General features: G+C 31.8%; 2 pseudogenes; both read right to left on the bottom strand.

The window, feature by feature from the left end:
- Positions 1-424: 424 nt before the first annotated feature.
- LOC111297772 (actin-related protein 4 pseudogene) lies at positions 425-1903 on the bottom strand (annotated as a pseudogene).
- A 6689-nt stretch (positions 1904-8592) lies between these two features.
- Positions 8593-9651, bottom strand: LOC111297773 (actin-related protein 4 pseudogene; annotated as a pseudogene).
- Between the last annotated feature and the right edge of the window lie 2702 nt (positions 9652-12353).

Below are 12353 nucleotides of genomic sequence, written 5' to 3' on the forward strand. Positions count from 1 at the left end.
CTTGACTCATTTTTCTCCCATTTTAACCATAGCACATTTTACTGTCCACCAGATAGTCAATTACGCTCTTGAAAAATGATGCCCACAACTGAAAAAAAAAACCCAGAAAATTTCATTGCCCTCTATCAGGAATTTGATTGTCTTTTATGAAGTATTTGATTTTATTTTTAAAAAAAATTGATACTTTTAATTTTTTTTTAAAAATATTTTTTTTGAATTTTATTTAAAAAAAAGAAAAGAAAATAAAAATAAAAATAAATAAATAAAAATAAAAATAAAAAATATTAAACAATTCTAATCTAATTAATAAATAATAATAATAATAATAAAAAATAAATTAATAAAAAAATAATAATAATAAAAAAAAACTTGTAAATGACTCGGTTTAGTAGCTCAGCCTACGCGGCTCAACTTGAGACAAAAACTAAAAAAAAATTGTTGGAATCGCCAACAAGTCTTTCTCTTTCAACTGTTGCTCTGATGATATGCTACTAGCAAGTGGTAGACTGCTAAACAATTATTTTCGAATGTCCACGTTGCGTCTATTAATGCTTTTTATAACCACTTGTGGCAAACCACGAGCAGCTGAAGAAATATCAGCAAAATTGTCCATTCTAGGAATTGTTTGAGCCAAAGGCGACTTAAACGGAACATCAAGGATTTTGAATCTATCAGCACTAATTTCAATTGTTTGCCCACCAAGAATCTCGTACGGGGTCATTGGGACATTTGAATATGCACTTTCATCATATGGAGTATCAGGAAGTCGACACACACATTCCTTGATGTCACTTGCTATAACTCTCTGGGAGTAGAGCTTGTAGGATTGTTTGCTTTCCAAGCTTTTCATCAAGCAATCGATAAAACATTCTCCTCCAATAGGACAAGAAGACACTGCTTTTTGAAGAACTTAACCGTCCTGTACTGGGGCAACTGTAGTTGATCTTCCACCACTATCAACAATGACAGAGGTAGCACGTCCTGATGCAAAAGATGTAAGAACCATATTCTTGGCCAAAAATAAAGCAGGAACTTCTTACTTTTCGAACATGAGTTACGCTGTCCACTCCTTCTGCTGTTGAGTGTTGGAAGATGGCTCCGCAAGTAGCATTGGATGTTCCTTAGGATCAATGAGTAAACACTCCTTGAAAGCATGATCCCATATGCTGTCAAAAATATCCCAATCAATAATAACCCCATCCTTTAGGGGAGACAGTATTTTCATATGATCGTGTCGAAAACCCAAGGCTTCAGAGCCTATACATAATCTACGTCTTCCCTTGGGTTTGTTGGAATCAACATTACTGTTGTTAGTCTCACAATCGTTGTTTTCGTTGTCAACATCGGCGGTATCCATCTGATCAATGGACCCCACAACAGAAGGAAACACGGCTTTGGGAGCATCTTCGCTGGCATAACCAGCTTTGCAAGTGTGAGACCCTTGATCTATCACTATAGCCGATACTTCATCCTCTCTGTACATGGCTGCAACTCATAGTGAAAGAAAGCGACACCAGAAGGAATAGAGACGCGTAGAGAAAAAGGAAAAGAGAAGTGCGGCAGCACCAATGCCAGATGTGGTCGCTAGGCAAAAGGAGAAGCGGTTGTCGGCGCCTTGGGGCAGAGAGGCACGACGAAGTGGGAAGTGGGAAGTGGGGAAGAAAATTTTCTTGTTTTTTTTTTTTTTCTCCCTCCTATTCCTGTGTATTCATTGTTGATATATAGACCCATGCTGATAGAGTTTCAATTCAATTCTAATTAGCATCCAAATCAAAAGATTAGCACCAATCCTAATCTCATTCTTTCAGCTTTTCTTTTTTTTTTTTTTAAATTAATTAGATAATGGAGAAAGAAAAAGAAATTAAACAATAGATAGACCATAAAAAAATAGAAATGATAAATACAAAAGTAGAAAAATCTAAAATAAAAAAGAATAAAAATCCTTACACCTGAGCTTAGATTAGTCTCGATTGACAAAGAACCCCAGACAAAATAAGGTGTCTACAGCTGCCCTTCTTTGTACATTTTCTGTGAAACAAGAATTGTGCAAAAACGTAGACACCCATTTAAGACTCAACTTGATTTTATTTTTTTTTGCATTTTTTTTTGTTAGAATTTTGATCAAAGCTCCTCTAAGTAGAGGCTTAACGATAGAGACTCAACAACTTTGAAAAAATAAACAAAGGCTCCTCTAAACAGAGGCTTCAGACTTTGAAAAAATAAATAAATTCTCTAAGCAGAAGTACCATGACTTCAAAAATAAATGCTCCTCTAAACAGAGGTACCACAACTTTGAAAAGTAAATTGCTCCTCTAAATAGAGGCAACCATGACTTTGAAAAATAAATGGCTCCTCTAATCAAAGGCTCAACGACTTTGGAAAATAAATGGCTTCTCTAATCAGATGCTCAATGACTTTGGAAAATAAATAAAGCTCCTTAACCATCATGTCCTAAAGAGTTATAGATCGTAACTGAAGGAATTTTGTAATGGGAACTCAAGGATTCACAGTTTGAGATCAATATTCAGAGGTTCAGATTCGCAAGAATCTTTCAACTTCGTAAGAATTTACTAAAATTTGATTCTCAAAATTTTATTTTCATTCAAATTTGCAAGATCTCGAGATTTGCATTTGTAACTTGCAAGACTCGCCTCCAACATTTAAATATCCTTATTTGAATTTTGGAGATTCACATCCAAAAATTCAAAGCTTCTCATTTGAGTTCAAAGGCTCACATGCAATAAAACTTAGAGTTTCACATCTAAGTTCAAAGGTTCTCATTTAAAACATTAGAAATTCATATCCAAAAAGTTGAAGCTTTGTATTTTGGAGATTCACATCCAAACGTTCAAAACTTTTCATTTGTTCGAAGATTCACATTCGACGAACTTTAAGGTTTCACTCCTCAAAGATTCTCATTTTGAAACTCAAGGATTCTCATTTGAGTTCTAAAAAATTCTCATCAAAATATTCACAATTTATTTTTCAAGTGACTCAAAAATTTGCATGAATGAATGTTATGACCAAAAATGCAAATGCCTTTTAATGATGCAAATGCAACAACCTAGATTCTCATAGTGCCATGCATGTCCAAACAAAGTTTAATTCATCAAATTATGTGAATGTACTATTTAAACAACGATGCCAACATGTTGCATGTAATGTGAATGTCAATAATGTCATGAAATCCTAAATAATTATGAAATATGGTCCTCAAGACCCTACCATCTCACATTCTCCCCTTATTTAGCTTCTCAACATTTTGGAACAAGCTTTATCAACTAATCATCATTGTTTCCATTACTTGATCACCATCTAGAGGTTTCTCAACGCCAATAAATTTTACCTATTACCCTACATGCCAGGCTTATCAGCACTAACCATTTCAAAATAAATTTCATGTTTTGTCACTTGGTCATCGTTCATAAGCTTTTCAATACTAGCCATTTCAAAGCAAATTTCATCTTCTGTCACTTGATCATCGTTCATAAGCTTTTTAGCACCAGTTTCGTCTATTGTTCCTTATCATTTTCATCACTTAACCATAACCCATAGGTTATATCGACCAATACATCCCCATATTCATCACTTGATTATACCACTTTTCAAGATTTATCCCATCTTCATTTTATTGTCCAATCCATCATCATATTCTCCATTTGGTCACATCATATGTCCTTTCAAATCATCTCTTTTAGGTTTCTACCATTTTTTCATTTTGTTACCACCATCATCTTAGATTTCTCTTTAAAGGAATGCAAGACTTTTTTATGCACATTGTCATTCATTCATCATCATTTCAATTCTTGACAATTATAATGCACTTATACATTTTCTTGATTTATTCTAAGGATGTAACAATAAGAGAACATAAGGTGAATTATGGTAAATATAATCAATGGAGATATATTTTGGTATAAAATAAATGGGAAAGGAAATAAATTAGATACATGTCATTGGGATGAATGGTATGTCCAAACGATGAATATTCAGACAATTCTCAACATTAATCTAGGATTCTTTTTCAAAAACTCATTCCATTTAATGTTGAAGTCATTTTGAGCTTGGCGAACTTTGCCCCAGTCTTTGAGGGATCTTCGGATGTCTTTGATCTTCCATCCATGTGAACCATTTGACCTAGATATTTTTCTACCCAAATCACCTTTTCAGGTTTTCAATTTGAATCTTTTTTTCATTTTTTTCATTTTTCTTTCTTTCTTTCTTTCTTTTTTCATTTTTTCATTTTTCATCATCTTCTTTTCTTTTTTCTCATTTTTCATCCATTGTTGATATCTTTCCACACATCAAACTTTAGAATAATGTAGCATGATTCCATTGTTTCATCATGAGCATATTTTCGCCCAACATATGATCATTCAAGTTGAGCATTCACACTTGATTCAAATAGACTTTTCAAGGTTGTAATATAGGTCAAGGTGAGAGGTTATAAAAGAAATGGATATAATAGGCTCAAAACATGTATTAAAAAAGTTCAAGACCAAAGGATCATTTGATGTAACTTGGCATTTTGCCTCCACATCATTTCACTATTTTTTCTTTCCTCACACAAAGGATTCTCATTATTTTATCCCAAATCATGTGTGGCATTTATTTTTCCTTTTCCTTTTCTTTCTCTTTCCATCTTTGAGACCTTTTGTGATATTTTTTTCAAAAATTACCCCCCAGTGTATAAGATGATCCTTAGTTGGGGTTTTTCAGAAAAAAAATTATAATAGGCTCAAAGGGGTAGCAATAAATGGTTTTTTGAATGGTAAAGAAAGATGGTCATTTTTCATCTCAATTGTGAATACTTTTCTTGAACATCATCTATTGAACAAAGCTCATGAACCTATATAAAAGATTGCACATTTTCAAGACATATCTATTTCACATCTGGTAACAGCTTACTTTTTTGCTCAAATCATCTCTTCATATTAATGTGGATGAGTTCTCAAAATTAAATCCTAGAATTATTGTTATCATTGTCTAAATATTCATCATCTGAAATTTGAGAATAGAAATGTAAAGTTATGAAAGGTAACAAAGCATGGAATAATGGTCGAGTGAAAGAGAAAATGTAATGAAATACATTAACTTACCTTTATTAAAATAATAACAAGTGAAATCATATTGCAAAAAAGAAATCCTAACATTACTTTAAAAGAACTCTTAGAATGACAAATAGCATTCAACTAGTTTTAACATCTTTCTTTGAAATCATGCATCTGTGCAATCAGGTGAAGGATTTTTATCTCGCCCCTTTGATTCATTGTAACTCTTCAGGCCTTCTTGAATTAACATATTCTTGATTCTCATTCAGAGCATTGACATTGTAATTAGGCAATGGATTACTACTAATATTAGGTGTTGTTACTCTTTCTTGATCAAAACTTACCATTTCATCCTTGATTAACCGTTGCATCTTATGCTTTAGAGCAGTGCAATTTTTAATAGAATGGCCAGCAATTTCATAGTGGTAGTCGTAGTGGGCTGTAGGATCATATCACTTAGGATATGGTTGCTTGAGCGGCTCCACACGACTGGGGGCAATCAAGTGACTATTATAGAGTTCTCAATATAACTTCGTATAGGTCATGAGGATTAGATTAAATACAAGTTTTTTTTGAGTAATCCGTTGCTCTCATGAACCACCAATTGGGTTAGCTGGACGAGTTTAGGGTCTTTTAAGAGTTTGACTATTAAGGCTGTATATAGGAGCTTGGGGGATAAAAATGGGTTGGTATATGGATGAATTAAATGGTTGTGGGGCTGGTTGGTATGGATAAGATGAAGTATTGTTCACAGCAGGATAGTGTGGAGAGTTATCTTGAGGTGGATAGGGTTGATAACCCCTGAATTGTTGCCTATCAAAGCTCACAGCTTGAGCTTCAATTTTTTTTTTTATGCCTTCTTGGTTTCTTCTCTTTTCAACTTACCATTTTTATGGCACTCTCAATAATTTCTTCAGAGATCACCATGTCAGTGAAATTTTTTATTGCATTTCCTATCATCTTTTCATAATAGAGAGATTTCAAAGTGCTGACAAACAGCACTGTAGTTTTTTTCTCAGTCAGAGGAGGCTTATACTTAAGAAGTAATATCTTTCCACCTCTAGGCATACTCCTTAAAAGTTTCATTGGCCTTTTTCTCCAGGTTTTGTAAAGACAAACGATTAGGGGCCAAATCCATGATATATCGATATTGACTGATAAAATCATGGGCAATGTCACTTTAGAAATGGATGCGAGTTCTGTTTAATTGGATATACCACTTAATAGCAGAACCAATGAGGTTGTCTTGAAAGATATGCATCAAGAACTTTTCATTATTGGTATGGGCAACCATTTTTCAACAGTACATAGTAATGTGAGTTTTTGGACACCTTGTATCATCGTATTTCTCAAACTCTGGCACTTTGAACTTTGGAGGGATAACCACATCCAGGACTAAATAGAGTCCATCAGCATCGACAGAACCATAAAAACCCACTCCTTCCACTACTCGTAGCCTTTTCTCTAACAAGTTTATCTTTTGTTCAGCTTTTAAGGCTTCTACAAGCTCTTTCTCTTTGGGCCTCAATTTTTCTTTTTTATTTTTTTAGATCATCCAAATTAGGAATTGATATTGGTTCTACTACTTTTTCAGTAAAGATAAAATTTATATAACTTTGGTACTGTCCTTGATTTGAATCTCATGGTATTCTGGGATATGTGTACCCTATAGGATATGTGAACTGCTATGGTGGTAGACCTTATGTAGGTTGGACTTGATGTGGCTCGAAACCAGGAGGGTACAGTGGCTCATCCTCCTCTTGTAGGGGATGATCTTATTGGCTAGCATTCTCCTCTATTACCTTTCTATTGTTTAACTTATTCAAAGCCTCTAAAATCTTATTCAACTCCCCTTCTAACTTCTCTTGAGCTTTCTCTATTCTCTTAAGACGATTGAAATTTTCTTGTTCCATTTGTTTGGCTTGAGCTTTTGTATTGTATTAATGAGTGGGGTTACTTGGTGGAGCTATCGTTGAACCTTTAGCACCACAATTATGATTAGAAATGCTATGCTATGCTTTATGTATGATATGTTGATGCACGAATGAAATGTACATTTTTATGGATAAAATCTAATATGAAATGGATGCAAATGATTGTGTTAAAACATAATCATGAAAATAATGCAGATGCATAAAATCAGACTAACAACATAGTTAGTTTCATAGATGAAATGAAAGTGATGTCGATGTATAATGTTACATATGATAATGAAAATGATGCACAAAGTCAGACAATCAAAATGATTAGATAAACACTCTTTTTGTGTCCTAGTTTTAGGGTATATCTATCATTAGGTAAAAAAGGCTCTATCTTAGGGTTAGGCATTTCTAAGGTTCACTATATGTGATTTGAGATTAAAGTCTAAAGGTTCCCAAATTGCTCCTTACATCATTGTCCATCACAGACTAGTAAGGTACCATAATCCTCACCTATTACAGGTTACAAGCAAAAAATGTTCAATTTGAGTGGAAGTATTTCGCTAGCCACTATGGAGGTATTAAACCTCACGAAAGCAATAGATACTTTACTCCCTCCTAGAGGGACGGAGCTCGGGTATAGAGCTCATGTTATGCACATACATATGAATGACATAATTAATAAAGTAAATAAACATGAATGAATAATAACACATATATAAAAAAATGTTCAATTTTATTAGGCTTTTGGATAACATAAATTTATTTGCTGGCCTGACTTTTAGAGTCCCCAGTAGAGTCTTCAGGCTGTTATAACGTCTAGATCTAGGGATCTATGGCTAGACATTGACTTGAAGGAGTCACCACTAATCTTTTTTATTTAGGAGCGATTGGCCACCTAAGGAATCTATCTTTTCAGGGAATACCTAAGTTTAAGGGTCTCTAAAAGAATAGGTTCGGGTCTACTAATCAAAACAGGGTTCGGGAGTTTGGTTATGTGTGAGGAAGGTTATAGCACCCTCACAACGCCTATCAAAAGATGGTACCAGCTTAGTTTTACGTTATCCAATAAGCCTTAAAAATTTACCAAGTAATTAATTATTGAAAATTATTCTCAATTGAATGTAAAACTTTTAGCAAAAAATTTCAAAAATTCCCTCACCTCAAGAGTATGCAAGAAAACTATTATTTCACTTACAAAGGCTCCATCGTCAGATTATTTAACATTAAAGAAAATCCAAGAAAATAAAAAGAAAAAAGAAAAAATGATTACTTTTGTACAGAAAAAATTGATATTTTTAACTTTTCCCTAAAAATATTTTTTTGGAAAGCTTATTTTCAAGGAAAATTGATAATTTTAACTTTTCCTCAAAAATTTTTTTTTAGAAAGCTTATTTTCAAGGAAAATTGATACTTTTAACTTTTTTTCAAAAATATTTTTTAAAGAAAATAAAATAATAAAATAAAAATAATAAAATAAAAAATATTAAACAATTCTAATCTAATTAACAAATAATAGTAATAATAAATAAATAAATAAATAAATAAATAATAATAATAAATAAATAAATAATTCGGGAATGGCTCGGCTAAGCTTGGCGCAGCTCAACTTGAGACAAAAACTAAAAAAAAATTGTTGGAATCTCCGGCAAGCCTTTCTCTTTCAACTGTTGCACTGATGATGTGCTACTAGCAAGTGGTATACTGCTAAACAATTATTTTCGAATGTCCATGTTGCGTCTATTAATGCTTTCTATAACCACTTGTGGCAAACCACGAGCAGTTGGAGAAATATCAGCAAAATTATCCATTCTAGGAATTATTTGAGCCAAAGGCAACTTAAACGGAACATCAAGGATTTTGAATCTATCAGCACTAATTTCAATTGTCTACCCACCAAGAATCTCGTACGGGGTCATTGGGACATTTGAACATGCACTTTTATCATATGGAGTATCAGGAAGTCGACACACACATTCCTTGATATCACTTGCTATAACTATATGGGAATAGAGCTCGTAGGATTCTTTGCTTTCCAAGCTTTTCATCAAGCAATCGATAAAACATTCTCCTCCAATAGGACAAGAAGACACTGCTTTTTGAAGAACATAACCGTCCTGTACTGAGGTAACTGTAGTCGATCTTCCACCACTATCAAAAACGACAGAGGTAGCACGTCCTGATGCAAAAGATGTAAGAACCATATTCTTGGCCAAAAATAAAGCAGGAACTTCATACTTTTCGAACATGAGTTACGCTGTCCACTCCCTCTGCTGTTGAGTGTTGGAAGATGGCTCCGCAAGTAGTATTGGATGTTCCTTAGGATCAATGAGTAAACACTCCTTGAAAGCATGATCCCATATGCTGTCAAAAATATCCCAATCAATAATAACCCCATCCTTTAGGGGAGACAGTATTTTCATATGATCGTGTCGAAAACCCAAGGCTTCAGAGCCTACACACAATCTGCGTTTTCCCTTGGGTTTGTTGGAATCAACATTACTGTTGTTAGTATCAAAATCCTTGTTTTCGTTGTCAACATCGGCGGCATCCATCTGATCAATGGACCCCACAACAGAAGGAAACACGACTCTGAGAGCATTTTCACTGGCATAACCAGCTTTGCAAGTGTGAGACCCTTGATCTATCACTATAGCCGATACTTCATCCTCTTTGTACATGGCTGCAACTCATAGTGAAAGAAAGCGACACCAGAAGGAATAGAGACACGCAGAGAAAAAGGAAAAGAGAAGTGCGGTAGCACCAATGCCAGATGTGGTCGCTAGGCAAAAGGAGAAGCGGTTGTCGGCGCCTTGGGGCAGAGAGGCTCGACGAAGTGGGAAGTAGGGAAGAAAATTTTCTTGTTTTTCTTTTTTTTCTCCCCCCTGATCCTGTGTATTCATTGTTGATATATAGATCCATGCTGATAGAGTTTCAATGCAATTCTAATTAGCATCCAAATCAAAAGATTAGCACCAATCCTAATCTCATTCTTTCAGCTTTTCTTTTTTTTTTAAAAAAAAAAATTAATCAGATAATGGAGAAAGAAAAAGAAATTAAACAATAGATAGACCATAAAAAAAATAAAAATGATAAATACAAAAATAAAAAAATCTAAAATAAAAATTAATAAAAATCCCTACACCCAAGCTTAGATTAGTCTCGATTGACAAAGAACTCGAGACAAAATATGGTATCTAAACTATTTAGTATGAGGCCTAAACTAGTTAGGTTTGGACTTGCTTCAAGTCCGATTGTTAAATTTAGGATTTTATTTGTACTTTTTATTTTTTTATTTTTAATTTTCTATTCCATCTTTTGTATTTATCCTTCATTGTCTTGTTATATATCTTTATTATTTATCTTTATTTGTTTATTATTTATTTTTTTCAATCTTATTCTTACTTCTAATTATCTAATTATCTAAAATAAAGAAAATTTGAAATTAAAAGAAGAAGTTGGTGATAAGGCTGATGAGAATAGAAAGAATCTGGATGATAATTCAGGCTGTATTAGAGATGAAGTTGGGTTGAGACCCTTAAGAATAAATTGTAGTTTTTTCTTTTTTTGTGATAATTTAAAATTTCAAAATTTGAGTCTAGAGTGATAAGAAACACTCTTAATTTTTCTTATAAATAATATTTCAAGCAACACAACAGGGGACACAACAATCACAGAGAAAAATTTGAAAGTAAAAAAGTTTTAAGTAGTTCAAGTTCAAATGTTAAGTTTTTTTGAATTCCTAACAATCTTTCGACGAGATTCCCAAGCTTTGACAGGGATTCCTACAATACCTCTAGATTTTGATAATAATTATCAATTTCCTGAACATCAACGTAATTTAACTTGTATCATATGTTCTACATTTTTTGTTTTTGTTTTTGTTTTTTCCTTGTGTTTTAATTGGTTTATTTTATGTTATTTTTATCATTTTTACTTAGGGTAAGAATTTTTAGGATTTGGTATAATTATTAATTTGATTAGATAAAATAAATCAAAATAAATTAAAGTAAAACAAAATTTTACTAAATATTTAAAAATAAATGATAATTATCTGAAGATGAAATTCTTAAACATTACAAATGGATAACTTTCTAGGAAATTTTTAGGTGAGAGGTTTTTTTCTAAATTTGACCCAAATGGAGGAAAAATTTTTAAAAAAATCTCAATAACAATAATTAGTATTTATTTTTTAAAAATAAAAAATATATAAATAAATTTTATAAAATTTATTTATATTAAGTTAACAATTATTCGATGATAAGATTTTTAGAAATTTCAAAAGGTCAATTTTCTAAAAAATCACTAGGTAAGGAATTTCTCTAAATTTAGCTGGAATGAAAAAATAATTTACATAAAATTTCAACAAAAATAATTGTATTCAGTTCGAAATCAAAAATAAAAAAATGACTTATAAGTTTATTTGAATATATATGACAATTATTCAAACACGAAGTCTTAAGAAAATCATAAATGATTGACTTCCTAGGAGATTTTTATGTAAAAATCTATTTTAAATTCAACCAAATTGGTGAAATAATTTAGATGAGATTCCAAAAATTAATTGGCATTTTATCTTTATTCTAAAAATTAGAAATAAATAATGAATACAATTCTATAATAAGAGTCTAATTTTTAAGAAAGATATTTCTAAATTCAACTCAAATGGTGAAAATTTTGGATTTATTACAAATAAGACTTACCAAAATAAAATTAAAAATTGAAGATAAAATTCTTAGTAATCACAAATGGATGAGTATCTAAAAAATTTTTAGGTGAGAAAATGTTTTTAAATTTGACCTAAATGGTGAAAAATTTAGATATGTTTTCGATAAAACAAGATTTAATATAAAAAAGTAAATGATTGAGTTTTTCCAACGACGGACCCCCTTTAAGAAAAGTAATGGGATTCTTAAATATTCTTAAGGTAACGAAAAATTTTTAACTGCCGTAACAGTTTTGAGGACTATTGGATAAAAATCTTTAAAAAAATTTCGAAGTAGGGGAGTCATTATTGATCTTTTTTGTTAGGTGTGATTAGACACCTAAAATGTTTATCTATTTAATAAAACCTTAAAACATGTTTAAAATTTATTAAAAAGATAATTTTGATCTTTGAAATCAGAAATGTGGTTTGAAGTATGGTTTTGTGTAGGGAATGATTAATACCCTCATAGCAATAATTTTGAAAACGGTATCAATTAACCATATGTTATCCTTTAACCTTAACAAAAAGGGGCTTAATTTTTATATTTAAAAATTATCTCCTTAATTCCCTTTATTTATCACAATTTAGTTTTTCTAATTTCATTTTTTTAAAATTTTCTCTTTTTTTTTTTTAAAACGAAAACCATAATTTCATTTTTATATGAAGAATATATTG

The sequence above is a fragment of the Durio zibethinus genome, chromosome 12, assembly GCF_047325235.1.
Source record: "Durio zibethinus cultivar Kanyao isolate XHJ-2024 chromosome 12, ASM4732523v1, whole genome shotgun sequence".
Lineage (NCBI taxonomy): Eukaryota > Viridiplantae > Streptophyta > Magnoliopsida > Malvales > Malvaceae > Durio > Durio zibethinus.